Source organism: Cydia amplana, chromosome 7 (assembly GCF_948474715.1).
Source record: "Cydia amplana chromosome 7, ilCydAmpl1.1, whole genome shotgun sequence".
Taxonomy (NCBI): Eukaryota; Metazoa; Arthropoda; class Insecta; order Lepidoptera; family Tortricidae; genus Cydia; species Cydia amplana.
The window spans coordinates 7552494-7566504 of record NC_086075.1 but is presented as its reverse complement, the minus strand read 5'-3'; the positions used below and the strand labels follow the sequence as shown (position 1 = coordinate 7566504).

The 14011-nt window shown below is 36.3% G+C and overlaps 1 protein-coding gene across 1 annotated transcript in view; it reads right to left on the bottom strand.

The window, feature by feature from the left end:
- LOC134649610 (thioredoxin domain-containing protein) overlaps positions 1–14011 on the bottom strand; it is a 270242-nt gene that overhangs the window by 165958 nt on the left and 90273 nt on the right. The gene's annotated exons all lie outside the window — the stretch shown is intronic.

Genomic DNA, 14011 nt, shown 5'->3' with positions numbered 1-14011 from the left:
TTTTCTTACTAAAGAAATTTGAGTATGGGTGCCTACCACTATCACTCTTACTTGTAGTAACATTATAAATATATTTATGTTATTAAGGTCGGAAGTTTTATTGACTGACTCGACTTGTTTCTAAAATAAAATACTTAAATACTGATAAAAATGTAGTTAGTAACTTAATAGGTGTTTTTTTTTTCAGACATCATTAAGTAAAACGGAGCTTAATTGCGTAAATTCAAAGTTATCTCATGAGTGATGAGTATATGGATAAATTAAAAAAAAAAACAACCGCCTGTTCATTGCCATTGCTACAATTTAAGTAATATACAACCAGATATAAAATATATGTATTAAACCAGATAAATGCGGCTTCAGCATAAACTTATAAAGTTTTCCAACAAGCAGAAACGTCTGCGATCGATGTTATTAAGATTATAGTTCGTTTTTTTAGTATTACAAAAAAGGTAAATAATCTTAAAGACACTTTTGAAAAATAAGTCACGGCAAATTGTAACAATTACGAATCATATACCTACGATTATTTACATTCTTATGGTTTCATAAGAAAAACGAACTATAGAATAAAAACGATTTCATTCTAAATCTCCTATACTTTAGGCCAAGCACCCATAAGTAGGCAGAGAATGCAATAGTTCGTGCAAATTATACCGCGACATGACTTGTAAACCAGATTACCTGACATTAGTAGAGACGGGAGCTGACAAAATAATGGCCGCTGCGTCATTCATCAACATTCGGATTGATTCGAAGTTTCTACGCGACTTGTCATCAATCAGTAACAAACATCAAATCACGTCGCCTTGCCTGTAATTTAACACAAAGGGACGCATAATTGAAGTAGAGCCAGCATTCTACTTGTCTTGATCTAATTCAATCTTATTTAGATTAAAGTTTATTAGGTATTAGTTCATCGCACTTCCACACATTGCGTTTCAGGTTAGTGAAGTGGGAAAGTCCCTATCAATAGGCACAATTTCAATGTAATACCAACACTTAAAACTTTTCCTCCGTGAATTGACATCGGTACAATAGGACCGCAAAATAAAAACGTAAGCCTTTGGAATGTGATTTTTTTTTACGCTTGTAAAGTTACGAAATTGTAAGAAAATAATTACTTTTGATTAAAAAGATTAACCTGCCTTACCCTTTTATCAATGTACATATTTCATTTATTTGAAAAAGGTACTAGGTTTAAATTAATGTTATCTAGGTACAAAGATGCCAGTCGCTCTATAAATAATCGAGTATAATAGTTTGATAAAATATACGAGCCACCTCGTAGCCCGACGTGTCGCATTTGCTATGTAAAACTTACATACATATAAACTTCTATTAGTCTGTATGTAAATATCCAAGTTTACCTACCACGTATTTCAATAGATAAGTCTATTTTCGCTACAGTAATTTCACCATCAGTCCCAAGAAATACAAACAAGTCCTTTGTTGGGCTTTTAAAAATCTCTTTAGTGGTAAATGCTCAATTTTAACGGAAAACTCGGGTTCATTTTGTATTCCGCCTGGGGCGCGCGGGCCGCCGAGGGTACGCAAAGACCGCTGGCATATTTTGCATAACTAATCTAATGGCAACACTAATCTATCCCTAAACATAATGTTGTTTCATTGGACCAAAAAATACATATGTTTAATTGAAACTTTTCATTGAATGACAGCGCAGTGAAGAGGATAAATGGATGGTTCTGACTTCTGACTGCAAGCAGTCAGTTAGCCCAAGGGCTAAGTATGAGTATTTGTCAAAAATAATAATTAATAACTAACCCAAAATTACTTAATTACTTAGCATGACAAGCGTGTCTTGTGCAAATTGTGAACGCTAACCTTAATTAATAAAATTGTTAGGGAACAATTTTATTATTACTTAAAGGGTTAAGTAGTAGGTAGCGAATATTGAATACAAATTTAAGCATAATACCCTATATTCAGAAATCTCTTGTTATATGATTCGAAACACTAAATAGGTGAATTAATTCATAATATCACTTTCAAGAACACTTAAATGTGTTGCAAACAGGCAGTGTAAGTATACTTAGACAAAAATACCTACAAAAGCCGGTGTTATTTAACATGTTATTTCCATAGGGATTTCCGAAACAGCACTCGATACAAACTGTGTCAACATTTCTGAGTCCATTTAGGCAAGCATCAGAGAATTTTTTACTTTATCTTTGTTCATCTGTATTCCAAGTCCGCTCAGAGAACCGAAGCTTTCCTGAATTCCTTATACCATTTTCATCATCTGTTTTCATTTTCCTCGAGTCGATTTTATGATAAATAGCGAGAGCGGCGAGCATTCAATTAAAACAGAATCTGCGGGCCAAGTTTGTTTTAGTTATAAATATTTTGTATATTTCAGTACCACCTTGTGTATTACGCAGACTCTCATAGCTGATTAACATATGAAAATGTAGCTGACCTTAAAATGTGTCTTGGCAACGGCAGCCACTCAGAACAGTATCTAATTCGTATGTACCTACTATGTGCTTATTTTTGCTTTTTATATGTCTTCATACCCTGTTTTTGCTTCTTTGGTAATATTGTGTAAGTAAGTAAACATAAAACTACGTTCTTATAATATCGGTAGGGTTGCTAGAGATGATTCCTAAAGTAAGCCTAACAAAAATGTTTTATTTAAGGTATAGCGAGCTGCAAAAGTGCATGGCCACTTTATGAAATCCGTCTATATGCAAATTTGCAGCTCGCTGTACACAAGCTGTACACTAAATGCGTTATGAAGCAAGGCTCTGGCTACGAGTGAGATGGACGATGAACACAAGAAAAAATATATGTAAATTACGAGAATTTTATTCTTATAAAATTAGTTCAGGAAAATAATACCTATTTTTTAAAGATACACTAACCAACAATAACGCACCAGTTCTCCCCTTAATTTTAAATGACATCTAAGAAACGCTTTTATCATGCATAACAATCAAAACTCCGACCGTCTTATTTCATAAATTCTGAAGTTTTGCTGATTGATCCAAGTCCAATTTGAGGAGTTCGGTTTTGACCGCGGCCGGGATCGGTTGTGTATTCCGGGAGCCCTTTACAATGGCACCAGATGTTGACCGGACCGAGATAGTTTGTAACCGACGCGCGCTTCTAGATATGCAATTTAAGTTTCTCTAGAATATCTTCTTATCTTGAAAAACGTGGGATTGCTGTACGCGAGTTTTCAAATGTCTTAAAATCAGTGCGCATACGCCAAAGTGAAACAGCAACAAAGTCTACAGCGCGAATTACGGGTGAGATCTGTCCATTTTCACGTTTAAATAACTTTCCGTTCCTAACAGTGTTTGAAGTTAGGTTAGGTACTGTTGGGGTACATTGGGTATTGTTGGGGTTAAGTTTGGTAATATGAGCATAGATTTCTAAAGATGTAGGTAAGTAATGCCTATCGAACATGCGCACCAACGAAATGTGCACAAGCGCCATTTGCGCGCTATACGAACTGGCCCGGTTCGTGGGGCCCGTCTCTACTAAGAAATATAAGTCAATGAGTCAAGGAATACGGTTAATAATATAGTTCATACAATTTAACACTAGCTTAATTTAATATGTTTAAAAACAAGACATTTAGGTGTAATACGCAAAAAATCTGCCTAAAACATAAGAATCATAAAGGCGGAACTCTTGACTCTATTGTTACTGATTGCGAGGGATCAACGCTTCGAAATTCCTTTTACATTGTTTTCGATTCCCAGACCTTTTCAACATGTGCAGTGACAAAAAAGCGTACGGTCACTTCACTACGCGGAATAAGACCTCTACCACTCTACTACTTAAAAAAAAAGCTTATGCTTAGGTATTTTTGATAGCCAACTCAAGTGTGGTGCTATTTGTGTGTTTTTTTCCTCGGATTTATTTAAATGAATTTTGTTTAAGTGACAGTATGCAGTCTTCTTGTGTTCGAAGTAAGGGCATTTTGGAAAAATCAGTTTGTATAATATGGGAGGCAAGCGAGCGGATGGATCGCGATTGCCGTCGCCCACGGACACGCGCAGCGCAACACCAGATTTGTTGATGCAAGTGAAGACTCGGATCTATTAATTTCTTTATACGCACCTTGCGTATGGGCGTTATGTGCAAAGTAATGAAGGGCTCAAATGTACGGCCTCACCAAAGCTGATTGATCTAAACTCAGACGATACGAGAGAATAATCTTAAGAAATATGATAAATAAAAGTCAGGAACAACACTGAAACCCGGTAAGGTGCGTGATATAGGTATTAAACCGAAAAACAATAACTAAAATATGCTCCCAAAACCTCACCTATTAGAAGCCGCATAATTAGCTACTGATGAGCAAGTAAACTTAAAGTAGGCAGACCTACCTACACGTGGGAAAACTCACTGATGCAGATGCAGAGATGCAGAAGCAGGAAAAAAAAATCAACTGGAAGAAACCGACTGCCAATCAGAAGAAGAAGAACCAGCACCTCGATTCGACGAGCGAACGGCATCTCAAGATGACATCGACCCACTTGATACAAGATATTATGAAGACCGAAAAGGAAAAGACGAGCAGCATATCACCAACGCTCTCCTTCGACGACATAACCTACCCCTCCTACTTTCCAATATTGGCTTGAGGCTGCATAGCCGGCTGATTCTAATGATCCCTCCCCATCCCAGAGCGTGTCACTCCCCTAAAATTTCGTCCCCTGGTATGCCGGCTAGTCCGGAGCGGGCATGTCCCCGGCTGGGTGTGGCGCATTCTTGTCTTGTCTTGTCTTGTCTTGATCCAAGTCCAATTTGAGAGATACCTAAATAAACCTATAAATAAAACAACTCACATTTGGTCCTGCTGCGGTATATAACTTTTCATTAAGTACTTATTTTAAACTTAAGTAAATAATCGTTACGAGATCCAATTAGTAAGGTATCCCTATTAATAACAAGAGATTGTCCCCATCCCGGTGTGATTCTGGATTCCGGGAACGACGCCACATGTAATAATAATTAGTGAAACGCCCCGTCCTTTGCGCCGCGCCGGTTACACTTTTCAAAAAACTGCTCAGCGCTGTATAACAAATCAGTTTTTAAAGTTCTATAACCGAAGGGTATTTGGGTGTCGACCAAAATTCCGTTTGGTTCTCTTAGCTGTCCGACTGTCCGTCTGTCCGTTCGTTCATCTATCAGAATGTTTATTTATAGGTATTATATAGTAGGTTGTTAACCAAGGGAGAAAATGGTGCCTTTCACCTGAGTTAAAAACTCTACTTTTCATTTCGATTACGAGGAAAGTACAATACATGTGTATTTAAAAAAACATGACTAAGTACTTTTATAGTATTTCTTGATACTTTTGGGAAATGTATCGTTATTTATGGAATGGGGAGTTAAATATCAGAATGAAAATTTTACAACAAATATATTTAAAACCAAATGATTTAAATTTAATTATTATGACATATAAACGATTTTCTTTCCTATTTTATTTTTATATACCTACCTAAAATGAATATTTTCCATATTTATATTTCATCAAAACAATAACAATATATCGTCTAGATTTGCCGCTAGTAATGGCTCCACTTAAGTTGATTTCGCTTATGTCGCTTGCGGCTTTAGACAAAACATGTCAGAAAAATGTACCTATCAATGGACTAAAGTGTCATTCTATGGAACATGATTATGACTATGTAAACAAAAGTCTCTACTAAATTCATATTTTTTGACAGTTTCAATATGGCGGTTTGTTTACATAGTTAGCTTAGCAAGTTCTATAGAATGACACTTTACCTAAGTAGGTAAACATAAGAAACACATTGGTCTTTCAAGTACGTCATACATCTCATGTTTCCTCGGAATCCTATTCAAACTGAGAACTTCTAAATGAACACGTAAAGCTTTGTGAGTCGTCGAGTGGAACGCACCGTACCCACGTGAAGCGAGTATCCACATCACGCGCCGCAGCGGAGTGCTCGTTAGAATCAGCATTATTGCACCCACTACCCCCTACTTACCCTAACCCCCCGCGTGACGAGACATTGCTCGAATCGCGTAATGCTCTGTAACACTGTATAACAACAATTGTAACCAGGCACCGTCATGTTAGGGGACTTAGGGGCGTCATTTTGTTGAAAGCTGACGTTCTCCAGATTTTGGAATCGTGTTATGTTAAACTCGCATAAAAAGTTGGCGACTGTTTTAATACGTTTGCAGTCCTTGAAGTAAAATTTACGACTCATGCTTTTAAGTAAAATTACCTACCACTTTTAAAATGTGAATCCAATAGTCCTTGACAAAATTCATTTTGGCGTGCAGCTCGTATGCTATTCAATATCAATAAATACGAAGTAAATAATTAAGAAAATAAACCCGCTAAACTGTTAGCCAGATCAGACAGACTAGTTTACCAAGAAATATATAAGTATTAGAAGTATTTTCTTTTCACAAATATCAAAGAATATTTTCGACTAAAATCTATTTACATCGGAATAAGGTACTGTCATTTGCAAACTCCGGGTCTGGATTGCCAGTTTTAGATAATCTAATATTTTCGCATAGATACACGGATAAAATAACATAAATCTTTCAGAATTCGATGGAAAAATGCTTTAAGCTACAAATAGCAAATTTATATGTAAATGTTGTCTCTTTAGAGATTTAAAGGTAACTTGGAGGTTTATTTCTACAGATATTTAAAAAACACTGTAAGCGCTCACCTACTTCGTTATTTGAAAATGGTTCCACTGTTTAGGCTAATTCTTTAAGTCTTTATTCTTTAGGTTTCGTGTCGCATTTACGTATTTTTCCGGGTGTTGTTATCTTGACAAAATAATTTGATTAATACTTAGTACCTATACCGTACCTTTATTAGGAATTATTAGGAATCCATTCGGAAATATGAAATTTACACAAAATAGTAATATGTGCTATATACACCTTCTCAACTAGCCTAAGAGGTGCATGAAATCAGAACAGTAGGTAGTGAAAGCAAGCATGACCGAAGTGTTGTTAGGTGAATTGATGGAAGTGTAACATTCAGCTGTGATCTACGAGCCTCGCCTCCGTCTAAACATTGCGAATTAATTGAATTCGTGATACGAACGCTGCTCCGCAATCAATTTAACAAGCGAGCTAATTAATTTGGTGTAGTCTACGCCGATCCTGATATTGACGGCCATTTTCAATACAATCGTCGGCGGTGATAGCTGCTAATGTTGGTAAAATTTTAACTGAAACAACAACAAAAAAAGAACATAACTAGAACATACTTTTACCTTCATATTAAGGTATATCAAAGGCTTATAAATATCAAAGAAGTCAAAGGTATCAGGTATCACAGAATAAACGATAGCTAAAATACAGAAAGTAAATAAAATTGGTCCCTCGGTTAGTTCCCTAATACTTCCTTAAATCCATGAAATTCTAACGTATGTCTTCTTTAAGTCCCACCTGTAATTATACCCTTGTTTCTTTATGCCTCTAATCAGAGGTCTGTATATGTGATATAGTCTTGACAAAATATACTTACTATATTCAAAAATACAAGCAGATGGCATTGAAAAATATCTAATTAACAATTAACACACCTATCCAAATAACTACGCAAATATTGCTTCACCTTTCATACAAACTTGCGTGACAAGTGGTACACGTGTGTCATCACGACCGCTGACGTGAATCATCAATACAATGCCGTATAGTCATCAGCCGACAATGACGGCCGTAATTTACCGCTCACCGGCAGTGCCTTGTTGAGATCTATAACGGATCGGATAATTACAACCATATCCAATTATAAGTCTGATCGAGGTATTTCATATTGCTGTTTGGCAGCTCATGAAAACGCAACCTCATGACACAGATGTCATTATGGCGAATGCCACAGTTATTGTTATTTATATGTACAATAAAAGACTGTGGCACCTTTTTCAAAACGGTGCAACTAAATCTAACATAAAGTCAATGACGTTGGTGATGCCATCGCTTTTTAGCGATAGACGCCTGTTGTTTACCTTTACTTCAGTTGCTGTTTTCTTTCTATATAGTTTTGAAGTGAAAACTTCTTTAACGGCGCTGTGCACTTTTTGAGGTGGGGAAAAATATTAAACTCGAGACAGCGTAAGACGATCATGTGACCGTAAGATTTAGATGGCAACTCATTTAGATGGCATTTAAATCAATAAAGAAAAACTCAATGACATTACATGAGAAACTGTTACATGTAATGTCATTGAGTTCTTCTTTATTGATTTAAATGCCATCTAGTGAGTTACGCTCTAACTGGTATTAATATAACTCGAGTACTAACAGTGATGTGCTTAGGGGTTTCTGATGGCGTTAACCTCAATTAAACATAGTGCATTTTGCACTAGTCATTGAGTTTTCACTTCTGCCGGCACTCCCTGAGTGCAACCTGTTGTTTTTTTATTGAGGTGTATTTGTATTGTATTGTTTTGTCATAGTAGAATTCAAAATTTTAATTATAAAGCGTTACGTAGAACTGCAAAATTTGACAGAATTTGACAGTCTGCATGAAATTATCACAACATCAACAAAAGAAGCGACGTTCGGCAACATGCAAACTTAATAAATCCTACATTATTTAGGTAACATACCTACAATAGATTACTAGATAAATATCGGTTGCGGTCTAGAAATGAGATGAATCATTGTAATAATTTTATTTTATTCAGTCGCATAATTCAACAATAATTTTACGTTGATTATTATAAAATTAATAACAAGTAATAATCACATACCTACCGGCATCCAATTACTGTGGATTTTCATGATTAAGGAAAATCCGCTTGCATCACTGAATTTACATTTAATTATTTTTTACTTATATCGAGATTTTATGAGTATAGGTAAATTGACTGACATTAATAAATTGTTACTATACAGTTTGTAATTTAAGTCACAGAAAAAAGTTGTATGGGAAAACCGCCATTAGATTTTTTTTGTTATGAAATTACTATTAGTATGCTGCTAAACGGGGTGGTTAAGAAATACTTTAAAATTTCTTGAGGCAAATTTAGACAAGTGTTTTGATAGTAGGTTCAATGTGAATTCATGGTAATCTAACTATTTACACGAATAGTTCGATTAAATAAAGAATAGAACTAGGTCGCCCAATTTCACGGTAAATATTCTACCTTGACCTGAAGTCAGAATCGGCCTCCTAGTTCAATTAACACTTAAGACAGAGCAAATATATTTATTGACCATTTATGATAAAAAAAAGTTGTTTAAGTAAAATATGATCTATGTAAATCAGTCTAGTTGACTATAATTGACTAGTCCCCATAAAACCTTGAAGACGAAGTATTCCAGATATTCCATTTATTTTACGACTCGGGTACAGCGAACCCTTGCTAGGAACGTGCGTCAAAATATATTTCGGTTTATAGCCTATTCTTTTTCAACGGCTGGTCGCTGCTTAAACTTGTCGGTTGTTTGTCATGCACAAATAGGCAATTGTTTATATTAATATATGGTAGGTAGCCAAAAGTTGGCGAGAGGCAATTATCAGTAACCAGATTAAGGATCGGTTGATCCAAACCATTTAACACAGGCAAAACGTTCGCTAAATGTTTTTGTATGGGTAGTTTCATAGTTCATTGCTGAGTGACGTTGATCAGCCCTGAGCCCATCAATTGTTGTTGGTGAAATTGGTCCTAAATTTTGGTTAAATTTCAACGTCTTAATGGGACAATTAAAAAGTACTTAACTTTTAAAGCACAAACATCATTATTATATGGAATTTCCATAAAAAGCGACTCATTTTATTGTATATATTTAAGAGAAGCATCGATAATTGAGTTTATCGATATAGGAACTCCCTACCTGTCATTAAATGTTGCAACCTAGAATCCGATGGCTGGTAATATTAACTTATAAGTCTCCAACTAACTGTAATCCTAACACTAGTGGCCGGTGGAGAGATGAGAAAAACATGAGAAAAACAATAAGATTTACACACGAGCACGTTGCGAATAATTCTTTCATCTATAAACGTGAACAGAAAATACTTTCCCAATAGCGAAGCTAACATATTGTGTTCCATATTAAACACTGGCCTTTGTACCCGTATAAAGCATACGTCGTATATTTAGGTCGTGTGGAGTACAAATTAGTTTTATTTGAGTAGAAGTAAAGTGCACTCGGCAGATGTCCACCGAGGCCTCGGAGTCCGCTTTTCGAAATTGAATTGTAGCTCCAGGCCGGGTAAGGAGTGTTGCTGTCGCTTACAACTCCGTTTGTAATCACGTTTCTAGCAATCCTGTGTATGTTTGACTTTGTGGCCAAACAATTTGCCAGAGTTAGTAACTGAGCTGGTGGCAGAACGAAACAAACAGCTAATTATACGGAGCTTAACCTAGATATTGTATAGTTTAGGTTGTCATTTCTTATGGCTTTTGGATGAGAACGTACTGACCTAATAGGGTGTTATTATTATTGGGGTGTTGTGGGCCTTTGAGTGCCACGTCGACAAAGCAGTGATCTATTGTGACGACCCTTTAATGTTCACTACTAATGTCCGTTGATTCCAGGAAATTCCAGATCCTTTAGGCCGTAATGATCTGTACCTCACAGGGTTGCAGTAATAGGGTATTACAAAACCAATCGAGCAAAAGTACATTCTTAACTGAAGTAGAACAACACACAGAACAGTTGCATTGCAAATCCTTATCGGGATCTTACCTCAATAGACGAATCGTTGCATACAACATGTTACATTGACTTATTTTAAGCTTCGGTGCGGTTGATGATATCCTTCACTGCAAATAGCATAGTCTCAGTCGCGCATTGGCATGTTTGGAGTTAGCGTCGTCAGTTGTGAACAAAAGCCATTAAAATGTCAAAGGTCTAAGTTTAGTTTTAGTTCAACTTCGACTAATTTCCCAAATGACCAAAGTCACTGCCGCGGTTACTTAATTGCTACAACTATCAATTGCTTAGTTCGTTCGCTACTGAAAATCATAATCCTGTCTTTGCTGTAGAGCAGATGGAAAATCTACAAACTTCGCAAGAAAGTAGAAGAATGCAAGATAATGATTATTAGGCTTAATAAGAGCACCGTTGTTTTCTTTTATTAATATCTTACTTATTATTAATGAACAGTCAATATACTCATAATTTATTACTATTAAGACCCTTTGTAGAAAGGTATTGCATTGAAAGACTATTAATTTAATTACATTTTGTGGACTTATGTTAAGTCTAAACATGTAATTGTAAAGTATGATAATGTGATTCTATTAATGTGATATGGGAAACATTAGGTACACTTAATATTTAAAATACAGTGCCGAAAATTCATAGTTTGAGATATTATTAATAATATTCATAAGTAGGTTAATATGTACATACATATTAACCTACTTATGAATATTATTAATAATATCTCAAACTATGAATTTTATTTAGTAGCATTCGTAGCACACATAGCAATGTTGCTACGTGTGCTACGAATGCTACGACGCAGTTCGTGGGGCGGCCGCTATATACTTAGTGAAAATTGTCCGTAGACTTGGAAGCATTCGAACGCCAAAGACACAAGAAATTAAAATCAGAATCGGGTTCAAGATTTTATAAATCGAGAACAAGAAAATATTTCATTTGCAGTAATATGTATTTAAAAATTCCCGAGATTCGTTATTTATACCAATAAAGTAGGACCTACCTAACAGTGGCGGCGCGTCAAACATATCCATAGGCAAGCCGGGGCTAATTTGGCTTACATATTTGCTTTATAACTTTGCTCAAACGTCCAAAAACAGGCAAGTCGGTGGGAATCGGCTTTTATGGACGCGCCGCCACTGCTACCTACCTACCTACCTAGAGTTTACCTCACGAAGCCTGCGTTGCGGATATAAAAGTATGGTCTCTGAATAAACATTTTATCAATAAAAAAAAAAAGTAGGTAAGCTATATGTATAAACAGGAAAGCTACAAGATCTAATAATGATCACTTAATTTGCTTTGATTACAAGGCGCAAGTGTTGTGAAGGTAAATCGGTCGAATATGTAAAGTGTAAACTCGGAGTAATTTTCGAGCGGGCGCGGCCGGCACACCTCGGAAACGTTACCAACAAGAGGTGTTCAACTTTTAATTAGTTCCCAAACTTTCAAAAAAGCATTAAGGTTTCCGGCAGACTACAGTTCAGCCGCATGTTTTTTAGGGTTCCGTACCCAAAGGGTAAAAACGGGACCCTATTACTAAGACTCCGCTGTCCGTCCGTCCGTCCGTCCGTCTGTCACCAGGCTGTATCTCACGAACCGTGATAGCTAGACAGTTGAAATTTTCACAGATGATGTATTTCTGTTGCCGCTATAACAACAAATACTAAAAACAGAATAAAATAAAGATTTAAGTGGGGCTCCCATACAACAAACGTGATATTTGACCGAAGTTAAGCAACGTCGGGCGGGGTCAGTACTTGGATGGGTGACCGTTTTTTTGCTTGTTTTTTTGCTTGTTTTGCTCTATTTTTTGTTGATGGTGCGGAACCCTCCGTGCGCGAGTCCGACTCGCACTTGGCCGGTTTTTTATTCGCAATCAAAGGGAATTCTTCACCAACTCTCCCTCACAGTTAGGTAATCGCTGTTTTACTTTTCCACTCCGACCAACGAGAAATAGCTGGAATACTTAGTTATTGCATCGGCGAAAGACTGGGAAAAATTCAAATAAAACAAACGACGAATATGTAAAATAGACATTCTAGAAATGTGAGAATTGGAAGAAAATTTTGTGGAAATATTCAGTCAGCAGCTGTTGCGTCAGGTTTCGGGAATTTCGTTTCAGTAAGTTGGCGGTCACGTGTGCCGAGGTGAGACTCGTACAATCTGTACTTCGATTTTAAATTCTGCCGTCCATTTTACTCGTATATATTTAATAGATCTGTATCCTTTAATGTAAGACTTTTTTTGTAAAATAATGTCACCTGTTGAATTTAACAGTTTTTTTAACTATTAAAGATTGACTGTAAATGCAGTACCTGCCTCTTTTGCATATTACAGAAACTAGTAACCAGCAGATATATTGAAGTGATATAAAATTTATATTGCCGAGCTGTTGCCAATAGATACAAGAAAGTAACTTGCGCCAGTGGAAATAACAATGTATCAAGTATTTTACAAACCACTGCCAAGGTAGCACTTTTGTAGTAGGTGCTTTTATTGTGACGAGGTAAGATGTTATTATATAGTATCAGAAGCCATCTTTGTTATTACCTACCTAGATGATGGGTACATTATAATTGAACTTCCTTTTTCCCAAAGCCGAACGGATTTATACATAATCTATGACCGGCTCGATCCGTTCACGTCGATATAATTCAGCTGTAATGCCGTGTCCACGCCGTGAAATATGTCTTACTTTCCTTCTCTGATCGCAGTTTTCCTGTCTGCTTACGGTACGTTGGAGGGTTAATCCTGAAGGAAACGGACGGCAAACCGCCAGCGGATTTCTAACACTATACATATAAGTATAAGTTGAACACAGCGTAATTACGCGTTATTTTTAAGGTTCCGTATACCAAAAAGGTACAAAAGGAACCTTTATGGCGCGACTCTGTCCGTCCGTCTATCTGTCATTGTTAAATACCTCGAGAACTAAGTACACTGCATCTATAGATTTTTTTAATGTAGATGTCAACATTATTTTTATTGTAGCATAGTTATAATATTAACTAAGCAATGTTCCATAATGACATTAATGACCACTTGAACTTCATATGAATAGTGTGTATTTAATTAAATATTACTTAGTAAAGTTTGTGAGATGGCTCACTAGCCATCAAGATGCCATGTCACTACATTGCTACTTTCTACAGATGTGGAAAATTTTTAAGTTTTCCTTGAAAGCCAGAAGCTGTCACTAAAAGGTAGGGTAGTACGGCCTTGACGTGGGCGCTGTCACTGTCAATTTCCGTGATAAATTGAGTGACGGATTGAACGTTCTAATTGTGGCAGTAATGCTGCTATGAACGGATTCATGAACTTGACTCGTGCTTGACTATTTGAT